Below are 23,524 nucleotides of genomic sequence, written 5' to 3' on the forward strand. Positions count from 1 at the left end.
TTTTGCCTCTTAATGCTTAGATTTTTTTTTAAAGCTAAAAAACTGGCACCAAAGCCATGACATTGAATATTTAGGAAAATTAGATGTTAAATATGTGTGACAAAATAAATTTATTTGTATGAATTTTGAAATGGCTTATTTTTTCAAAATTTGAGAGTGAGAATTAAACCCTATTTTTATATCAGTTCACTTGTGGAAATATGGTTATGGTACTTAGTACTGCTAATAAGTATATTTTGCATTTTGAAAATAGAATTCCAAGTTGATATTATTATTAATCATTAAGATATTTTGAAACATCAGCTGTTTTTTGCCTTCCTTGTTACTGATAATCAAAGGAAAGCTTTATTCCCTTGCTCTTTTTTTTTGGTTGGGGGAAAAAAGAGAATTATTTCTGAATTAGTTATTTTAAAATATTAAAATAAATGCAATCTAAATTCTCTTTTTTATTAGCATTTGGATGTGTGTGTGGGGTAAAGGCTTAATTTTTGCCGCTAACAATTATTTAAATTAATTTCAATTTCTTTGTTAAAGAAACATATGAATAATATTAGCTATCTTATAGTAGGCACTCAGTACATATTTTTTGATGATGAATGAATGATGCTGATTCCAGAAGTAATTTATTTCTTGTGATTTTAACATATTCTTTTGATCATGAACTAAGAAAACTTTTGGATAATTTTTATTTTCAGTGTTCTTTTGGAAATGCATTTTATGGATTTTCCATTTGAGATAACTTAATTTTTTTTTTAGAAGATAGGCTATTTTGTTATTTAATTTTACAAAATAAAAAATGTCAAATGTAATTTTCTGTATGTGCTTACATATAGAATGTTAGTTACTTGGGATTTTTAACATCAGCTTACGATATTTCAAGAATTTTCATGTATGCATTTAATTTGAAATAAGAGTATTAGGGCATGTTGAAATGGGTAATTTGTCTCCTAGTTACTTAGAATATATGTAAAGTCTTATTTGTGTTAGAAATTCTCAGAGCATTAATTGAGCCACCTTTGGAGGTGGATTTTGGTGTAAGATGACTGAGTTATTTGTATATTTTAACTGAACAACCAGTCTTTGGCACTCAACATATCTATCCTATGAATGGGTATAGTGATTTTTTCCTGTTCTGTAAAGAATATTATGCAATCCAGAAGCATCTTAATTTAACAAATTTTATTAATGTGAAGAGATACAAATTATCTAACAATTTTATATCAAATTTGTTGGTAGACACAATGTAAGGATCCACAATATTCTTTTCCAGATATATTTAAGGGAATATTTAGAAGAGATTGGTATTGTTTGTATTTCGTTTGGATAGTGTATCTACATTTTGAAACAATCACCTGGAGATATTTTGTAGTCACTTCCTATATCTTAAAAACATTTACTTTTTAAAGTTTCAGAACGAAATATTTAAGAAATATTTCTTTAATATCAAATAATTTTCATCTTGAAAGAATACAATTCCATGTAAAACTTAAAATCTATCTTTGATGAGGATGTTATTACTACAATTAGATTCTGATAATGGACATTTCTGTCCTTTTTGAAATGATGATTTTTGCCTTCTTAAATGACTTTTTGAAAACAATATAGCATTTGAAATTCACATCTTGAATGGTGTAATACCTGATAATGCTTTTGATCTAATTCACAAAGCAAAATATTATTATTTGTATGACAGCTACCACATTTTATTAGAAATCACTTTAGGAAAAGGTTAATGCATGCCATATCATCACTTACATTTCTGGCCCATGTTAAATATCATTTTTTGAGACATCTAGGTATTAATTCACTTTGGCATTGTACATATGTTGAGATAGTGAACTTGTCTATTTAATGTTGTTTTGCATGTAGATAAAATAAAATATATGTATTCAGTTAGATACTATTACAGAGACTTTGACCTAAGTATGGCCCACTCTATAGGAACAAAAGGTAATTAACTTATATGAATTGTTTTGTAGGATACTGCATGTCTTTACAGAAAGAGCTTGTTGAAATGATGCATGGAAAGAAAATAGAACAGAGGTTTAATTTCTGAGATCTCCTAGGTTTAAATTCTGTATTGGACTTTAGCTTATTTTTTAGTGGTTTCAGCAGTTGCAAAATAAATGCTAATTTGAAAATTTTTTATTAGTTAGTTTTTAAGAACAAGAAGTATAAATAAATTTAGAGAGAAAAAAATCAAATATTTATTTGTTTTGGTTTTTTTTCCTACTTGGTTCCTTATATTAACAAGGAATATGTTTTTCAAAAAAGGATTTTCTAAAACACTAAACAGCTTCTCCTTGATATTTTTATACTGAAAGTGAAAGTCTTTTGTAAAACCAAATAAAGGTTAACTTTTCTCATTCCTGAAATTATATTTTTATAACAATTAAATACTCTATTCTGGCTTTAAAAATTTTATTTTTAAAGTTTCATGGATTTTTCTAGTATTACCAATAGCATTCTTTCTCTTTAATTTTTAAGAGTATTAAAATCCTTTGTTCTTACTTTTAACAACCACAATTTTAGGGTAAAAATTAAGATAGATTTTTAAAAAAATGTTGGACTTACCATCTAAGTGTATATTTACTAAAGATCATGTCTGTAAAAGAGATTTTTAAATTGCTAATAAGATTGATCTCCCTTCCTTTTCTCCCTAAATTGAGTAAATCATTAGGATGGTGACAAAGTTGTAAAAACATTTGGTAAAATCCTTAATTAAATTAACAATTAACATTTTACCATTGTAATAATTCATATAAACATTGTGCAATTGTAAGCTGATCTTATAAAATCGAGGACAAACCAGGCTTGATACTTTTGCTTATGATTATTTTTTAGAGTGATGAGCTGGGCATGCTGTTTACCTGTTCATATTGAGATTTATGTCACACTTTATATAGTAACATGTCATTTGTGTGAGTCATGGAAAGTATAACAGAATTATAGTGCAGACTAACAGAAGAATGATTGATTTGCTAGTCTGGTGTTCAATGGCTGATATAAAATAGATCCATCTTTAAGCAGGCATATGGTACAGGTGTGCCTGCTTTAAAAAACAAATATGTATACAGAATTTTAAAGAGAAAAAAAGAGATAAATTAGAGGGGAATTTTATTCATATTGCAGGCGAATATTTAATTTCACAGAATGAAATTCAGTTTTCTTTTAAATAGTTATCATGTATAATGTATTTAAAAATATTTTCTTTACTTGCAGTGTTTTAGGGACACATTATTTTAAAAGTGTACCTGTAGTGGGTTTTTTTTTTTCAGTTTTTATTTGATTTAAGATAAAATTTAGTATTGCATGGAATAAGAAATTGCAATTATAGGATGATTTGAAATACAAAATGTCCTTTTAAGATCTATCATATTTTGCATTTTTTCCAACTCTCTGATCGTACAAAGCATTATTTCTTATGATGGAATAAGGGAAAGAGGAAGACTTTTTGATTTAAACAGAATTATATTACTTAGGTGAAAATTTAGATTTAAATGAATTGGGCAATTGATACAACTGTTCAGACTGTTAACATTATTTGGAACTGTTATTGGACATTTCATATTTTCATATTTTGTTGACTTAGATAGCTCTTGTCTTTAGTGAGTCATGGCCTCTTACAAGGCTTTTTTTTTTTTTTTTTTTTTAAATGAAATTATAAAGCCTCGATAGTGTATTAGGATACCATTTCCCCCCTCTCAGCTGATGTGACTACATTTTACTTGCTATTTGTATTATCTTTGTCAGGATGAGAAAGTTAAAATTTAACCTAATGATTTAGTATAATAGAGAGTGAAATGGAAAGGAAAAAAACACATTTGAAAACATTACAGTTCAGAAAATACTGCCCTTTTTAAGAAATGGATTTTTATTCACCTCTGTCTGATCTGTCCACTAGCAATACTTAATGAATATCAACTGTGTGAAAAATACTGTTCTTGGAGCTGTAGGAGATTTTAAACAACAATAATAACAGCAACAATGACAACCAAAAATGTTCTCCTGTCCTTCAAGTAAACTCTGTAGAGTAGGAATAATATAAAGACCTGAAGCAACTAAATATTACTTTCATAGTATCTTGCACATAATAAGAGCTTACTAAATGCTGGATTTATTTTTACAAAACAACATAGTCAATGTAAATTAATATAGTTACACTGCAAATATTGAATGCAAGTATTGAATAGAGGAGCTGTATGAGAATCAGTCCTGGCAGGCTTTCTGGAGCAAGTGGATTTTGAATTAGTTAAGGTAAATTGAATTAGTTAAGGTACAGGAGAGAGGAGATTCTAGGTATAAGGATCAGCATTTGGTAAATCATGGAGGTGGAAGTGGGACTGGTTTGTATTAGGGATGGCAGGAAGATTAGCTTGGCTGGAACTTTCCCATTATATATAGGAGAATAATAGGAAATTATATTGGGGTAGGGAAAGCCAGTTAGCTGAGGGAATAGTAGACAAGTGATGTAAAGTGTTATATGGACATTATTCTAATGGCCATATAGTGAATGAATTAAAAAAAAGTTTTATTGATATTTTAAAATCTTCAGTTAATAAGTCAGTCAGGAAGCATAGGTACTTTAAGAGTTGTTGATACAAGGAAAGGTTAAAGATAATTCCTGCATTTAAAGAGTTCATAGGAGATTATTATCTATATAGACATATCTATATATACATACATATATATTTATATACATAGAATAAACTGGAGATAACTAGCAGAGTTATTAAGAAGGATTGTGAAAAGCTTTCTGTATGCTTTTCCCTTGAATTTGAGGGAAGACAAAAGATGGAGGCTAACAAGGTGAGAGTCCCAGGCATGTGGGACAGTCACTTGGTGGAAATGAACATAATCAGGAGATGAAGTGTTTTGTGCCAAGAACAGTGAAGAGGTCAGTATTATAGAATTGGCAAGTACATGGAGGTGTAAGACTAGCTAGGCAGGAGAGGGCTAGATTATGAAGAGCTTTGAATACCTAACAGAATTTTATATTTGATCATGGAGGTGATAAACTAGAGTTTACTAAATAGTGGTGGTAGGAAGATTACATGGTCAGACCTGTGAAGGAAGATCATTTTGACATCAGAGGAGAGGATGGAGTGAGATGAGAAGATTTGAGGCAGGGAATCTTTGGTTGTTCCTTCACAGAATCTTCCCTTGTTATAAAGAAGTATAGTTGCATGAAACGAAGAGATGAAACATACTCCACCAGTTATTCTTGTTCTCAAATATACTTTTCTTTTGCTCCTTTAATCTTCCTTTGTAAAAAAGAAAAATAATCAAGAAAACCAGCAATTCTGCATCCTCCTCTGTCAGTTTCTCATCCTTAATTCTTCCCCATATCCAGTGTGAAGAGGGAGCAGTGGTTCATCAAATGTCTTTTAGAATTAATATTGGAAATTGAATTTAATCCAAAATCAGTTGTTTTTGATGGAATTTTAATTTGTATTATTGTAGTTCTTGTGTTTATTTTTTTATTTTTTGATTCTGTTTTGTTTTGTATCAGTGGGTATGTCTTCCCTTATTTCTTTGAATTTTTTATAGCCATTTCTTACAGTTGCAAAATGTTTCATTATAGTAATATGGATTTGGTTTGTTCAGTTTTTCTCTAATTGATGCACAATGATATTGTTTAGAGTTTTTAAGCTATAAAAATCAATTAATGAATATTTTTAAAAACACTGTTTTAAGAACTGAACTAGGTCTTGAGGAGGCCAAAAGTGAAATAGCTCCTTCTTTCAAGAAAGGGGTTTATATTCTGTCTGAAGTTTACATGCTATAACAAAAAGTACTATTGTGAATATTTTAGTAAACTAGGACCTTTCTTTTTGTTCTTGACCTCCTCAAGGTAAAGGACCAATAGTAGGACTCCTGGATTAAATGGTATTAAAAGTTAATACCTTTTTCTGCATAATTCCAAATAGTTTTCCAAAATAGTTAAACCAGTTTGCAGCTTCACCAAAAATGTATTGTTTTCCCTGATATACCATAGCCTCTCCGACATTGTTTATTTCTGTTTTTCGTTATCTTTATCAATTTGCTGTAACCTCAGCTGTGTTCATTTACAATTAAATTATGATTAGTGTTTTTAGTTGCTGGTAGTTTAGATTTCTTCTTTTAAAAACTGTTCACATATTTTGTCTACTTATCTCCTAGGTAGTAGTTCTTGTTCTTATGAATTTATGTATCTTGGAAATCAGACTTTTCTCAGTTTTATTTCTGCAGATTTTCTCCACCTTAGGATCAATTGTTAGTAAAAATGAAGGATGAAGTCCTGTTGCTATAGTGAAAACTTAAATGAGGTTACTAATTGTGGAAGTGGAAAGGAAGAATATGTAAGAGAGAATTGATAATATTAACCTATTGATAGAATGTCATTGGGGAAGGGAGACACTGTTGTCAAACCTGAAATATTGAGATGATATTACTGCAGGGTGAGAGTGTGAATTCAGTTTTTATCATTTTGAACTTAACATGCTAAATTTTAGATGACAGATACGTCTTCTGGATATGAAAAATCGAAGTTTGAGATATAGATTTGGGAAACATTCCATTTAACAGAGTGGAGATAAAGAACTGAGTGAATGAGTTAGTACCCTAAGGGACCAAGTTTAAAGGCATTAAAGGCACATTATATTGTTTTGCAAGGGGTTTGAAAGTACAGAATGGGGAGCTTGATTTCTTCACTCTGGGATGCTTCTCACTACACAGGTACTGTATATTATTACATAGCCCTACCTGCAGTCTGAGTGGAAGGTATGCAAGTAATTAATTTTATTGTCTCCAATATTATTTACACTGTCCTTACTGATATTTGGGGCTTTTGCAAGTGCATACCAGTGTACATGTCAGGAACTATTTTCTTTTTTAGATAATGTAATCTCTTACATTAGGAGGAAAATTCATAGACAGACACAGAAAATTTTCCATGACTGGTAGGGATGGGTGGTTCCCCAATACAATATGGAAAACTGAGCCAAATAGGTTTGTTCAGTTGTGTTTTAGTTATTTCTGACTCTTTGTAACTCTATTTGGAATTTTCTTGGCAGAGATGCTGGAGTAGTTTGCCATGTCCTTCAGCTCATTTTATAGATGAGGAAATTGAGGCAAACAGGATCTAGTGATTTGTCCAGGATCATATAAATAGTAAATATCTAAGGCTAGATTTGAATTTAGAAAGATAAGTCTACTTTACTCTAAGACTGGCACTCTATCCACTGTGCCACTTAACCAAATAGGTACTTCTGAATTATTTGTGAAAAATTTCCTCTTGTTTTCTTTAATTGCTTGCAGATAACCTATGGTTCCCTGAAAAAGAACTAGGTTACATAAAAGAAGATAGAAAGCCGAAGTAGGATATTTGTAGTGCAAGAAGTGGGGAGAGCCTTTATTGCTCTATTTTTAGCTTTTGTGTTTTCAGTATATTCTCAGTGGCACAATACTTGTTCTTGGAGTATTCTAGTATGACTTCAATATAATTTATTAATTCACTTAATCCAATTGTATCTGTTTGTTAATATTCAGATTATGATGTTAAATTCTAATATCTAAGAAAGGCCCTGCCTTCATGGTGTTTATTTTCTAGTGGGTTGATAAAGTTTTGAGCATAGATAATAGGTTTCAGAATGACTTCCTTTTGCTAGGACATTTGAATTTAGTTTGAAAAGATGGGTGGGAACACAGATTAAGCCTAGAAGACATGTAAAGCTCAAAGACTGGGAAATGTGTGTTCTGGGGAACAAAGTATAGTTAATTTTGACTAGCGTTTATTGAATGGAGTGTGTGTGATTAGAAAAGGATGAAAAGGATAGCAGAGTGTATATTCATGCTCTAATCTTTTTTTTTTTTTTTTTTAAATTTGGAAAAAAATCTGTTTTGGCATGAGAAAGTCAGGTGTTAGTGTGCAGATGGGACCAAAGCAAAAAGACTGAATGCCTTATTTAGTAATGTAGCTGGAGCTAGCTTTACTATTTCTATGTTGGAAACTTTCCCCATTATCTCTTTTCTGTAAATTAAATTGCATTGTCTTGAGAGGATAATGAAATTCATGAAGATGTGGTGAAAAGTTTGTGTTAAGATAGTTTTGAAGCATATGTTCATAAATGGCATAATTGAGCCATTCAGCCAGATATTTTAGATCAAAGTTCAAGCTTATTTGCTAAAAGTAAAAACATATTACAAATGAATGTTTAATTTTGACAGTAGCTGGAATAACACAAGGGAAGAGAAGCTTCTGGATGAAAATACTCATGAATAAAGTCAGTAAGAAAAACTGAAAATGCTAATCTCAATTAAAGAGCAAAACACTGATATCTTTGAAAGACTTTTTTTTGTTGTTGTGGTTAGAAGTGGGAGAAATTGAAATGTGGACTTTGTTCGGTACCTTAGAAAGGTGTTTGGATTCTGACAGTGGGAGGTTTCTTTGGTGTTGTGGTAGTCTGAATAAAGGACTGTCTAAATCATTGAGCAGGTTATCTATAAGAATGAGACTGAAGGAGGAGATCTTGAATGTTGCCTGGGCTTATTGGCTTCATATAGTTTTCCAGTGAGCCATTAAGGGTTTTAAAACCAGCAGGGCCAACTTAAAATCAATCCACCACTTCATTGGAGGTTAATGTAGAGAACACAGGTTGGACTTAATATGATCACGGTTGCTCAAATCAATGAGCAAATGTGCTGTTGCCTTCAGCACAAGCTGTAAGTGGTAGAGGTGCACCACAGGGTGCCCTGCTAGGAGGGAATTACAGTAATCAAGCTTCATGGTCCTAGGGGCATATGTTGCTGTTTTGAGGTTGTTGTGGGATAAATAAGAGTGCAGATTGTACAACTGGAAGATACAGAAAATTTGAGTCTTACTTTGAACATAATGACATAGAGATGGGTTGGTCAAAAGTGATGCTGGAAATTTGAAACATGTCTAGCACTGCTGGGAAGAAACCAGATGTGAAAAGCAACTTACATATTCCTTGATGCTAGAAACTCCTTCATGTTTTTAATCTCAATCTTTCCAGAGTAATATGTAGCACATCTAACTGTCATTGCTGTTCAGGGCAAAGAGACATCTCTTTCCTGATTCAGTGACATTGATATAGAAGGAACTGGTCAGAAGGCTTTTTCTCTGTATGAAGTAGAATAACAGTGAAATCTGTGGGAAATATTCCATGTTGAGTCTCTTCAAGTTAGAATGGATTTATCCTTCATCTTATCGGAACCATTTCAAACATATCCTTCATATCTCAATTATCTGAGCAACAGAAAATTCCATCCACACAAAGAAAGAGATTAAATATATTGAGAATTGTCATATGACCTTGTTGCTCAGGACAGAATTTTCTGGAACTGCAGTAGATCTTGGGGACCATCAAGTCTAATTCTTCATTTTATAGATGTTGACTTTGAACTCAGAGAGGTTAAACAATTTTTCCAAGTTCACACAACCAGTTAGAAGAGCCTAATGTACACTTCACTGAAGGCCTCTGGCATTAGATATAGTGTTCTTTTCATTATATATATATCTTTTAAAACAAAGGAGATAGAAAAAAGTCAGTGTACCTTTTTTTCTAAGTTTCTTTCAAGAAATAATAGAAGTACCCAGAATCTAGATTCAGAATTTATTATTTGAACTCAAATTTCAGGATTATGAAATATCTTTTTTATATGATATGTGTATATATATATAATATGTATAATATAATACTAATATAATTATTAGTTATTATATAATTTATCCCAACTCTGACACAGGTGGGCTGTATAACTACGGGCAAGTTACTTTAATTCTCATTGCTCCATATAGCTTTTGAAGATTATAAGTTACAGAGAAGGTACCAAACTATACAGGTAGGTGCCAATTAGAAAGAGCAATGACTTCTATGAAATGGAGTTATTCAAATTGTATTGCATATTTTTCTTGTGCAAGAACCAGTTGCCATATTTTCCTTATAATTATGATTTTGAAAAGTGCAGATTTGATAGTAGATTAATCATTTATACTAATCAAGATTTACTTATTTGAGAGGTCATATAAAACAATATTACAAATATAAACCAACTGGATGGTGCAATGAATAGAAACTGAATCTGGAGTAAGGAAGACCTGAGTTTAAATCCTGCCTGCATTACTTTATGAACCTGGCCAAGTCAATCCCATGCCTGATTCAGTTTTCTTATCTTTAAAATGGGGGTGATAATAGTATCTATCTCCCAAGGTTGTTTTAAGGTTAAAGTGAAATAATATTTTTAAAGTGCTTTGCAAACCATAAACTTTAAAGCACTATTATTCCTATTATTGCTAGCATATACAGTTCAAGAAGTATTCACTGACATAGAATTAGTCTTGAGGAATAGATTTCCTCTTAGATATTATTTGCCTCATCTATCTGTACGAGCCGATTTTAGGACTAATTTTGAATGAACTTAACTTTTTTGATATTTTGTGTTAAGGTGTGTTTTTGTCTTTTTTTGTGGGGTGGAGTTGTTGACTATAGAAACAGAAATTTTAGAGGTATTTTTTAGGAGGTTGTAGTGTTTTTTTTTTGTTTTTTTTTTTTAAGATCCTTGTCAAAATCTCAATAATTAGCTTAAAGTTAACCTCAAATAGATCCAAATGTAGCCTATGCTTTCTCCAGAGCAAAACTACTGGCCTGAAAAAAACATGAATTAGAAAAATCTTCCATATCTCATTTACCTTCATTAAAAAAAAAAGGAGATAATATGGTTCATTAGGGAATGGACGCATATTCTATGTATTGGTAAATATGACACTGTGCTACTAATGGGCTTTATAACTTGTTTATAACTTGCACTTCTAATGACATCTTGGTTTAAAACAAGTTGTTTTTTTCTTAGAATGAATAATATTCTGAGAACTTATAATTCCTAGCTTTGCTGCGTATTGTATAATGTAAAGATAACAATGAAGTGTGTGTGTGTGTGTGTGTGTGTGTGTGTGTGTGTGTGTGTGTGTGAGTGTGAGGGAGAGAGAGAGATAATGAGAGAGACAGAGACAGAGAGACACAGAGATAAATTAGTCAATTGTAGAATCTGTTTTGAGTGGCTAGTTAGACTGTTCAGGCAGCCATGCAGATCCATTTACTGTGGTCCCTAGGGCCAGTCTTACAGGGATCAGATACAATGTTAAATAGTTGAAATATACAATTAAAAAAAATGTCTGTATAGTCTTGAGAGGCTTTCCTAGATCATCTTAGCACAGTATATACAGGGTCTTTCTTCCCTTTTATATCCTTAAATTTTCCTTTTAGATCTATGAGCCAGTTTTGTGATTATCAGCTTTATGATTTGCCTTCATTTACTTAGGTTTAATTTGCCTGTAGACTTGCAGAACAAGTTATAGAAGCAGTAGGACTTTGCCCAGTGAATGAGTAGGAAGGGGAAGAGAAAACAAAATGATATAGGTACTGTTATAAACATTTGCAGTCTACCTCGTAGTACTTGTAGGAAGTTGGTAAGTGTTTTCATCTCAAAGGAAATAGAGAATAAACAGTGATATACATTTGCCTGTGGTTTTTTAGTACCCCTCAGTAGCAACAAAATGAACAGTTGGAATTGCACCTGTACTGATGTCAATCTAAGTGAGAACTCACATGGTTCATCTTGAGGCAGCCTTTATTATCTTTAGAAAAGACACATTAGAAATTGTAACTTGTACCAGTTACATTGTTTATTGCCTTTCTCTCATCCCAATGTGCCTTTTTTTCTCTTCTTACACACATCCCACCTAATGGTGCAGAGAAATAGATCATTTCCCTTACTAACTACTCTAGTCTTCAGCAGCAACAACAGAATAGCAGTTGACATTTATTTAGGCTTTAGTTTTGCAAAGCACTTTACATACCTCCCTCATTTGAAAGTTTTTAAATGTTGAAAGAAAACTAAGGCTAAAGAAATAGCATTGTACCAACTAAAGGGAGGGAAACCAGTTTAGCCCAAAGAATAACTCTACTATAGTTGTCAAACAATGGACCATCTTTTTTATGTAGATGTAGATGAGAGGATGAACAGAATGACTAACCAGTGTGATCTGTCAGTTCTCTGGATTCTGAATTGCAAGTTTGATGCTCAAAGGATTATAAAAATCATGCATATTCTTTGACCTAAATCCTCAAAGAAATTATTTTTAAAAAGAAAAGGCATCACTATTTACATAATATGTATAGCAGCTCTTTTTTCAGGGCAAAGAATTGGGAATTGAGGGGGTGCCCATCAATTGGGAAATGGCTAAATAAATTGTGGTATATGATTATGATGGAATATTATTGTTCTACAAGAAATGAAGAGCAGTAAGATCTCAGAATTGAAATATCTATCCCCTCCCAAATCCCTTTAATGCTTGCCACTTGTCACTACTATATAGTTTAGCATTTTGTTCGCATTCATATTTGAACTTATCATAAATAGGCACATGCAACCAAAATCTCATTTGTTGTTTACATATTTATCCTAGTAGCTAGACTGTTGACTTGTCCCTATTGAATATTGACGTTGTCTTGGTTGGTTGTGGTCTTGTGAGATGCACTTTGTTAGTAATCCATCTCTTGTAGATCATTGCTGCTATATGACTTGTCTATTGTCTTTCACGATGTAATAATATTTCTAACAATATAATAATAACTGTGATAATCCATCTAACAACGTCTAATAGAGCTCTTGCTCTTGACTTTCTATGGAGTCCTCATTTGTCATGTCTTCAAGAGAGATTTCTATAGATTATATGTTTTGAGTGTGGGTTTACTTCATGATTGTGTAATAGCATCATCTTGATCAAAATCCCTTTCATGTTGCTAGAGTTTGTAACTGAGGTATGTGTATTAAACTGATTGATGATTTTCTTTTGAAGAGGAATAGAATGACCTCAGGATCAAGGTACAGTGTGTTCAACCAGTTACTGAGTTCAATAAGCATCTACTGCATGTTTAAGAATAAGTGTAGTACTCTTTTATACATGGATACAGTTATCACCTTAAAAAGCTTATAATGTAATAGTCAATAAGATTAACAACTGGTTGGTTGATTGATTTAGGTCTTAAGGGCACGTGTGGTGGTGATTGGTATAGTCTTAAAAGCCTTAAGATATTTCACTGAGGAAGAGATTTCTTGAAAAGGATTTTTTCTCTTTTCAAGCATTTTAGAGGATCTGTGTAAAAAGTACTTGAGGCCTCTGGGGAACAAGGAGGAAAACAAAAACACACACACACACACATCTTGATTCCTATTTGAGAATTAGACTTTGTCCCCTGAGGTTACTAGTGTTTACTTCTGCTTTAGTGAACAGTGATGACAACTATGACACTATTGGACAGAGGTTGCTTTTGTATATCAGTGTGATTTGCATCTGTAGCTCACCCTAACAAAAGAAATGAAGTCTGGATTTTCTTTATTAGAATGTAGCATCAACTCTCTAGATTGTACTGTAAGAATCTTAGTATCTCTAGTAGCTGCAGTTAAAAAAAAATTGAAGTTTGGGTGAACAGGAAAAAGTCAAATAGGTAAAGTTAGCAAGATTGTATGTGCATTTAATAGACTCTAGCAAACTTTAGCAGATACCTCTCTGTTACTTGCTGGTGTGAAACATTTTTGGTCCTTTTCTTGAGGAAATATTCTTGTTGCTATGACTCGATTGCTATAATAATGTTTTAACTACCATAAATTTATAGACTTAAGAGTTGTAAGAAACTTAAAAGTCATCTAATCCAACCTGTTAGCTTTACTTAATAGATGAGGAAATCAAGACCCAAGGACACTCTAAGGTCACACAGTAATAGAGGTAGGATTCCCTTTACAGTTTAATTAAGTACTTCTGTGTTAGTGTGATAGATGCTGGCATACAACAAAAATGAAACTGTATGTTCCTAAAAAAGATCCAAAAAGATAAATGATTTGTTCGGATTTACATAGATAGTGAATAAATGGCAGAGCCATTATTCCTATCTGAATTTCAACATGACTTCTAAAATCTTGTACTCTTTCTACTATACCATGGATTAAGTTATTATTATTATTTTTTGCTTGGGATTTTGGCATCAAAGATAAAAAGTATACTGCTTTGACTTTGTTTATACTGGAAATTATTCTTTGAATAATTTCTCTTTGAAGTCAGAAGTGCATGTATATTAGCTATGTATATCATATATTATATACTATATATGATACATCTAGATACTATATTGATTAACAATTATATATGTATACACACATATGTAAGTATGTGTATAAATTTTTTAAATGAGGACATTCAGATTGGCTACTTAGTAGTTTGTAGATGTTATTCTTATATTTTAAGCAGAGAAGAATCCTTACAAGAAAGATATTAGTAGAAGGTTAAAAAGATTCCCACCCATCCACTCCAGAGAGATTCAGAGCTACGTCTAATGGCAGATGTGATAAAGTTGATAAAAAATTCTGCATCAAGTGACAGATGTGATAAAGTTGATAAAAAAATTCTCATACCTCAGTAATCTTCTTCAGAACAAAAATCACTCCATTGTGAGGCTCTCACTGACTTAAATTTATTTTATCTGATTTATTGCTGCTTTTGCACCCTTTTATATACTCTCAATGTCAATTCTGAAATACGTTCTAGAGCAGATTAATGAAGTGACATTCTATCCCAAATACTAACTTTTTATTGATTGTAAAAACTTGCAATTTTAACAATGTAAGATTCCTCTTGGTGCTCTAAAAGTACTCTCATTTGGGGTCATAGTTTAGGGGATAGGTTTGCTTTTATTCTGTGTTTCTAAGATGAGATAATTGGGAATTTTGCTATCTGAATAGATGCTTTGTATTTTTGTATTTATAATACAAAGCTCTGTTTGTAAACACAATTCAAAAATATAAAGAATGTACTTTTTGGTGAAGATGTTCACTGAATACCAAGAAAGAACAGAAAAGGGAGCTTTTGTTTATATTTAATAATAATGCCTCTGTCTTCATTGGCTAGCTTTATTTGAAAGCACACCTGATTTTTAGAACTTTAAACATTGAAAAGAATAACCTTCAAATTTGCTTCTGATGAACAAATGTTATTTGAAAGGTACCTATATTTATTTAGAAATTTTCAAATATTGGTCAGTTGGATGGGTTAATAAGATATCAACCATATATTTATATTTACTAAAAATTTAAGGAAGTAACAACCTATGCTTAGTACTATGATTTAAATGTTTTTGAACCTGCCACATTTTAGAAATATAGGATGCTTGAACTTGTTTAGAACTTGATTAATTAGAACTTAATTAGAAGGTGTGTGTGTGTGTGTGTGTGTGTGTGTGTGTGTGTGTGTGAATCATCTAAGCTCCAAACCCAAAGAGAATAATTTTTTTTTGAGATTAAAATATTTCAAAATTCCTCCAATCTCCCTATATGTGAAAAAAAACTTTCCTTTTTTTTTTTTTTTTTTAAACAGTCTTTCTGTTTAGGTATAGTACATGGGTTTTTAGATTACTTCTAGTTTTATTGGCAATGAAATTAATGAAATAAAACATTTTAGGTTAACTTTGGTGAATAGCCTTTTATATTGTCTTAAATTTCTCAGTATTACAAATGAATACCTTTTTTTTTTTTTTTTTTGGTTGAAACTTATTGAAATAAATTGAAACTAATCACGAAGAAAGCTGTTTTCCTAAAAATTCTAATCACTTTAGTTCTGTCATCCAATTTTTATTTCTTTCTCCGTCTGTTCATTCAAGAAGCATAAGGATAGAAAGTTCTAAATACTCCCCCTGCCACCTTTTAGTATAGTGTAGTACATTGACTTGAGACAAAAAATTAATATAATGTAAAAGCTTTATATAAATAAGACCAATACGAATTCTGATATTATAGCTGATCTATTTTCATGTGAAAAAAAGGCTGTTGACTGATCATTGATTTCAGTAGAAAATTTGTCCTTCTAGAATAAGCTTACTGATTGAATCAGTTATAAAGTATGGCATAATTTAATAGGATATGTGAACTAATAAGTCTTGGCATGTTTATATGTCAGTCTTACAAACCTAAGTAATTCTTTCCCACTTCAATAAATAATTTACCTATGTGTTGCCTATTTTTCAAAAACATATTGATGTTTAGAATTTGTAGAGTTAGTTGATCACAGAGGTACCTATCTCACAGCTACATATTTCTATGGAAATTGAAATAACTTTTAATTGAAAGATCAGTTCTGAAGGTGACGGGAGAGAAATGAGGAGCCACAGCTCTTATTAGGAAACTAACATGAGTATCTTTTATTTCAAGGGTATAAGAATAAAGACTTAATTTCTAAATTTTCTGAAATGAATTAAAACTTTGTACTTGGCACAATATATGTGTGAAACTTGAAAGTTCAGATAATGATGTGCAAAAAACAAAGCTCATGAACTACATTCCTTATGGTAATGACTGATGCTGCATGCATTTTTTTCTTTTTAGTTACCAGAAGGTTCTCAGTTGAGTATGTTAAAGCTCAAAAAATTTCCCCCAGTATTTTATCAGGGTGAATATTTGAAAAATTTTGGAAATGTTTGCAGAATGCATTTAACAATAAAGTTAGCAGTATTGGAAAATATAGGTACTAAAAATGGGCAGTTTGATTTTGCATTAGAACAATATAGAATTATTCCAAGGTTATATTGGCTTAGATATATTGCTTTCTAATTGCTGGAGAAGAAGTATTAAGTATTGAGCCTGGTCAGAATTGTTTCTTAAAAAATGTTTAAATGAAACATTGTGGTGACTTATTGTTATGTTTCAAATTATCCTCTTTTTTAAAGTTTAGTTATACTTTGTTATATTTGTGAGACATGATTTCATCAGAGTGGACACTGAATTGCTGCCACCCCTTCTACTTATAACTTTTCCTTGGGTACAGTTGTTGTCTGTAGCTTTTAAAGATTTACTATAGCAGAGCTAATATACTAGAACTTTTCTTATAAATTTTAAAAAAATATTTCTAGTGTGTTAGTGTATTACCACGTAAGGGTTTTCTCTCTGATTTTTACCCATATATCCAGCCTCATTCATTGTTGACAACATGTTCAGAGTTTCCTAATTACTATGTCTTTCCATTGTCTTCGAGATAGTTGTAGTTTGATTATTTATGGATATATAGTATCCCTGGGAGAAAATGGACTTTTATGAAATTGAGCAGTTTGTAATAAATAAAAGTACCATACAATTTCCCAAATGAAGTTCAGCCCAGTTTCTTCTTACTATTCAATTCTTTACCCAAATCTTAAAATTTTAATCTATTATATATACTGAACTTACTGCATAGGTTGTCTTTCTAATTGTGAGTCATAGTCTGTATAATATTCTTTCTCTTTTTTTTTCTGATTGGGTGGCTTTATTTGCTTTATTTTTTACATTGTATAGATTTCACTGAGAAGACTTTTTGATATTCTGGTTCCTGCAGTGGCAAAAAGCATGCCTATATACTTAAGTTTTCATCAAGTATACCTTTAGTACATAGGGTGTTTTATTTACTTTTCGTATCAGTTTCAAGATCTAGTAATTCTCTGTCTATAAGGTATTAAATATGTGTTGAATTGAACTGGATTATTACTAAAGTACATATTTCAAGTGCAACTAAAATATATGTTAGGATTTACTTGTTTAATATTTTATATTCAATATTTTAGCTTTTCATTAGTTCTTCAAAAAAAATTTTTTTTGGTGTTAATTTAGTTCAACTAATGTTGTGTAGTTTAGGGCTTTAAAGGCTTTGCTTGATTTGGGGGATATGAAAATGAAAAGTGACATTTTTGTCCCTCAAGGAATTTATAATTTAATAAGAGGATTAGATATTTAGTTGGTATGAGTCAGAATGTAGAAGACTGCAAAGAAGTAAAAAAAATGGCATGATAAAGTTGAAGGAAGTGAGTTGCTTGTAACTGGGAGATCAGGGAAGAATTCATGAAGATTACATGTTAAGGACCATGCCTAAGTGAAGGGGCAAGTCAATTCTCCGAAAGCCTTCACAGCTGTGGATCATAACATTTGAAGGATTTGCAAAGCAGCCTTTGCTGGTGCAGGTGTTTCTTGGATTGGGAATGAAATAAGGCAAGAGGGAAGAGGAGAGAGATCAGAAAACAGCAACTGCCTCTCAGTCTCCTTGTGTCATCATCCTCCTCTCACATGAAGAGATCTGAGTTAGACCTTCAGCAGTCACTGGCAGGTGGCTCCCATATCACAACAACATCTGAGCATTAAAGGAAGGATAATATTCCAGTGGTGATATTACAGGAGTTTATGGAAAAAAAAAAGAAAGACGATAAAATAACTTGATCTTTGTCAGTTTCCTGTGGATGTTAGCTCCTCAGAACTCATCTAGTGGTATTTTTTTCTTTAACTCCAGGAATTTCCCCCTTTCTTCACTTGTCCATTCTAATACTATCATTGTCACCTTGGGGCAAAGATATAGTTGTAATATTAATGGTCATTGAACTCCAACTGAAGACATTGAGCTGCTGATCTTCTTAATCTCTCTATTACATTTGTGTTTTGAATTCATTAATCTACTGTCAATTCATTTTTTTTCCTTTTAGTTTGGTAGATTCTTTATTATTTTATTAGGGGTTTTCTTGGAAGATAATGGAGTTGTTTGCCTTTCCTTCTCCAACACATTTTACAGATGAGGAAGCTGAGGTAAATGAGGTTAAGTGACTTGTTTAGCATCACATGGCTAGTAAGTGTCTGAGGCCAGATTTATACTGAGGAAGATGAATCTTCCTGATTCTAGGCCTAACACTTCATCTTCTGTACTGCCTAGCTGCTTCTTATTTACTGTACTATTATCTTAATTATATCCCTCTCAAACTTCTGCCAAGATGAAACTAGATTATGGATTTGGATATACTGCCTTCTTTCTCATTTTATCCCTATATACCACATCCTTCATACAATTAAAATGGGTTATCTAGTGTTTGTTTAGTATGCAAAGGAGAATATACCAATTTGGAAATAAACATAAGAATGAATGAAAAAGAAGTATAAAATAAAAACTTCATCCACATGCTGATTTCTAACTAGGATCATAGTTCTGGAACTGGAATTGATTTCATAGACTATCTAAATTTAACTTTATTTTGCAGAAGAAACTGAGGCACATGGTGGTTGTAACTTGTGTCCCAGGTCAAAAGATAGTAAGTGTCAGAGACAGGGTCTTTAAAGACTTCAGACTTATTTTAGATGATACTTTGTTTTTAGGATGAGTATCACTTAACTGCCTTATATACCTTAATGACAAATATATATTCTTTTTCTCAACATTCTCATAAAAATTTGAGATTCATTCACATAGGTATGCTGCATGAAACCCATTGACGCTGTTCTACAATTCCAGGTTCTCTATCAGCCAATCAGGTCCTTCTGGTTGGGTGCTAGATTTGGGGAAGATTTTTGCACATAATCAAATACCTATTTTTCTTTCCCCTGGCCAAAGAGCAGAGAAAGATAGGAAATGTTTCTTGACTGTCTTATTTCCTCAAATAGAATATAGTATCATTCCAAAGACATATTTCATTTTGGGAATGGGGGAGAATACTTACAGAAACAGGCAAGAGTAAGATGGCATCTGGGATCAACAAGCAGAGCACAAAGACCTTTTATATTGTTCCTGCTTTTGACATCTCCTTTTTATTTTCACTGCCACCAAAGCAGTTCAAACTCTTATTGCCTTTCATTTAGACTATTGTGGTAGTCTTAAGTTTCCTCTGCCTCCATTTTTTCTGCTCTTTCCTTTCCACAATTTCTCCTGTCTTTAGCCACCAGTTTAATAGTTTTAAAACACAACTCTGAACATATTTCCTCGCTCAGAAACATAGGAGCAATGTTTCTTGCAATGTTGAGCAAGGCCAAACATTAAATGGCCTTTTTTTTTAAACCTCTAGGCTATCAAGACTTATCGTTATCTGGTTCCAACCTAATGTTCAGTGTTTTTCTCATTGCTCTTCTTGTCTGCCCTTTAGCCTAGCTAGAGTACATACTCATACACATACATATCTCTACCTCCATACATTCCTTGTGCTTCCTTTTCTTTCTCTGAAATTTCATTTTCTCTTTCTTGTTCTGCAGTCTTGTCCAGATCTCACCATCTTCAAAGCCTTCCTTTTCTGGTCTTTTATATAAATTTGTTACTTCTTTGATATTATTTACAAATGCGGTATTTTATTATAGTTATTTGTGAAAGTGTCTCATCTCTACTTCTCTTAGTATCTTTGGGGTGGCAGTCACTTGATAAATATTTGTTGAATAAATGAGTGACCAATAATCTTTATTTGCATTTGTACCTGTAAACCCAGTAAAAGAGAAAACACTGTTCTTTACAATGTATATCATTTTCTTGTTAAGATTGGCTAGTTGATGTAGACACTGACAAACACTTGGACTTTATTTGTAACATGTTCAACTATTTTGCATTTGTTAATTTGTTATCTATATCCTTCATTCTTGTGAGTATCATTGATCTTAGATAGTAGACATCCACTGACATTACTTTAACCAAAAAAGATAGTCTAGATTTTCTGCAAATTTCTTTTTGTTATTTTTTAAGTTTTTTTGCCCAACTTGAGTTGTTCCAGAGATATTAAAACTTGTACTCAGTTTTAAAAAACATCTTACAATAAAAATGGTTGCTTCTTTGTTTAATGCTGGGAAGTTTTCTCTGCTTTGCAATTATATTTCTCACCTGATCTGAAGACTAGAGAAGCATTGCCATTATTTTGAGATAAGAATTCAGATGTTTACCTGCCTTGTAATTTTTTTTCTTATAGTATAATACTCCTGCTGTACCTTTCACTTTTTGAATGACAGTTTATTATCATTGCCTCCACTAAAGTTTGATGGTTTTGTTTGTGTGACTTACGTGATTAATTTTTAGTTGTCTTCAGAAATATGGTTGTTTATGGAAGAATTGAGCATGAAACCCTTAGAGGGGGTGACATATATGTTATTTTTGAGTAGAAATAGTAGGCCACATTTTGGTTTTTTCAGCTGCACTCTAGTCATCATAATGACTTGAAAAATTTACAGGAATACCTCTTAAACTGCTAAATTTTCACCTAGGGAGGATTTTATTTCTTCCATTCTTAAGTGCTATTTACCTAGCTCCAGGGCAGTCTGTCTCCATTAGATAGTACTTTGGAAGTCTCTTGAAATTTAGTCATGTGTGAATCAAGTGCACTCATCTGTGATGATGATTACTTAAAGTTTTTCTGCTTGTTAGATATATGTCGATAAACACTAAGCTGACTAATTCTTATGTTTAATGCTTGTGGGTGGGAAAATATTATAAAATGGAATTGGAGACTAAGTTTGGAATCAGTTTTGTTAAAGGCTTGGGGTTTGATTAGAATCATTAGAAATATCAAGCAGTTTGACTTTAGTGTTTATAAGAAATCATTGATCTAATAATTGTAGTTTTGACAATAACTCTTTCTAGAAGAATACACTGTTTTTATATTTGAACTTTGTGTAGCTCTGTGATGCAGTGGCTAGAGTGCCAGGCTTAGAAACTAGAAGATTTGACTTCCTAAATTTCAATCCAGCCTCAGACTCTCGATGTGTGACCCTGGGCAAGTCACTTAACCCTATTTGCCTCAGTGTCTTCATCTGTAAAATGAATTGGAGAAGGAAGTGGCAAATCCCTCTAGTATCTTTGACAAAAAAACAAAAAACAAACAAACAAAAACCAACAAACTCAACAATAACAAACCCAACAAAGAATCATACGTGACTGAAAAAAGAATAAACAACAATAATTTTGAGTTTAGAAATCATTTGGGAATTTATTCCATGAGTGAAAAGAAAGATAAAAATTGAATTAGCTGCTTAAATTCATCCTAGAATCATTGAACCATATCAATGTCTTTCTGCAAAGAAAGTGCTAGAGAGGTGAATATCAGACATTATCATCATTATTCAATAATTATTCCTTAAATGTCACACAGCAATATAACAGTAAAAAATTCAAACATACTTATTTTAGAAAGATTTTATGTTCTAAGTGAAAAATATTGTTTTAAATGAAATTTAAGTATTTGTAATTTGGTGATTTTACTCTGATGTGCTATGGTAAAAAGATGCCTTAAATGTCTATTATTAGCACCTTTAATTGGAAGTAGTTCACCTCTCAGCAACTTCACACCTCTTTGCTTCAGTTACCTTTGGCAAAAAAACAAAACAAAACATTTTTCAGTTCTTAGCTATAGCAGCACAATTAATCCAAATAGTTTTTAACATATTATGAAATGCATGTCTTTGAAAAATGAAACTCATGTTTGAGTTTTGAAGAATGTGTATTAAGGTGATTGCAAACAAGTATGAACTTTCTTTAGGAAAACAGTTGATTAAATGAACATTTCCTGACCAATGATTTACATTTAGTCCTCCTGATTAATGATTTAAGTTATAACTTAATGTTATTTGATTGAAATCATATTCTTTCTATGTTATTGTATCTATAACAAAGAATTTGTCATTCATCTTTACTTACAACTTTTTCCAATGGCATTTTATTTTTTCAAATATATATAAAGATAGTTTTCAGCATTCATTTTTGTAAAATTTTGTGTTCTAATTTTTTTTCTCCTTTTCTCCCTTACAGATCCCCTCCCCAAGACCACAAATATATGATATTGGTTAAATATGTGCAATTCTTTATAATTTTTTTTGAGAAAAATGGTAATAATACTGGTTCAGTCAGTATTTCTGAACTCTCTAATAAGTCACGTTCATTATAAATGTCTTCAAGAATAAAAGGAATATAGATCCAGATCTGGAAGGAACCCAGTCTAATACCTTGAATTTATAGTTGAGAAAATGAGAAAAATTTGTAAATATAGACCAAGAGAGTTTGTAAGTGCCATGATCACACAATTAGTAAATGCTAGAGGTGGAATTTGAACTCAGGTCTTTTAACTTCGTAGCCAGTGTTCGTTACACTGTACAATGCTACATCTTATTACTGACAGTTATTATTTGCAGATAGTAAGAATATCCCAAAGTATAATTATGTGTAGCTTTGGATGAGAATATGTACTTAACAAATGAAGGACATTTATTAAGTCATATAGAATTAATGGCTTTCAAATCCAGATTTGTTTCAACTTAGACAGCAGTCCTTAGATGGTAAATGTTTCATTTCTAGCCAGATTTTTTAAATGAAAGCTTTTTATTTTCAAAACATATGCATATATAATTTTCAACATTCACCTTTGCAAAACCTTGCGTTCCAAATTTTTTTTCTCCCTCTCTTCCCTATCACTCCCTACTTTAGATGTCAAGTAATCCAACATATGTTAAATAAGTGCAGTTCTTCTATACATATTTCCACAATTATCATGAGACACAAGAAAAATCAGATCATAAAGGAAAAAAATGAGAAAGAAAATAAAATGCAAGCAAACTACAATAAAAAGTGAAAATACTGTGTTATGATCCACACTCAGTTCCCACAGTTCTCTCTGAGTACAAATAGCTTTCTTCATCACAAGATCATTGGAATTGGCCTGAATCACTTCAC

General features: G+C 31.7%; 1 protein-coding gene across 4 annotated transcripts in view; it reads left to right on the forward strand.

The window, feature by feature from the left end:
• TCF12 (transcription factor 12) overlaps positions 1-23,524 on the forward strand; it is a 411,883-nt gene that overhangs the window by 3,764 nt on the left and 384,595 nt on the right. The gene's annotated exons all lie outside the window — the stretch shown is intronic.

The sequence above is a fragment of the Sminthopsis crassicaudata genome, chromosome 2 (genome assembly GCF_048593235.1).
Source record: "Sminthopsis crassicaudata isolate SCR6 chromosome 2, ASM4859323v1, whole genome shotgun sequence".
NCBI lineage: Eukaryota > Metazoa > Chordata > Mammalia > Dasyuromorphia > Dasyuridae > Sminthopsis > Sminthopsis crassicaudata.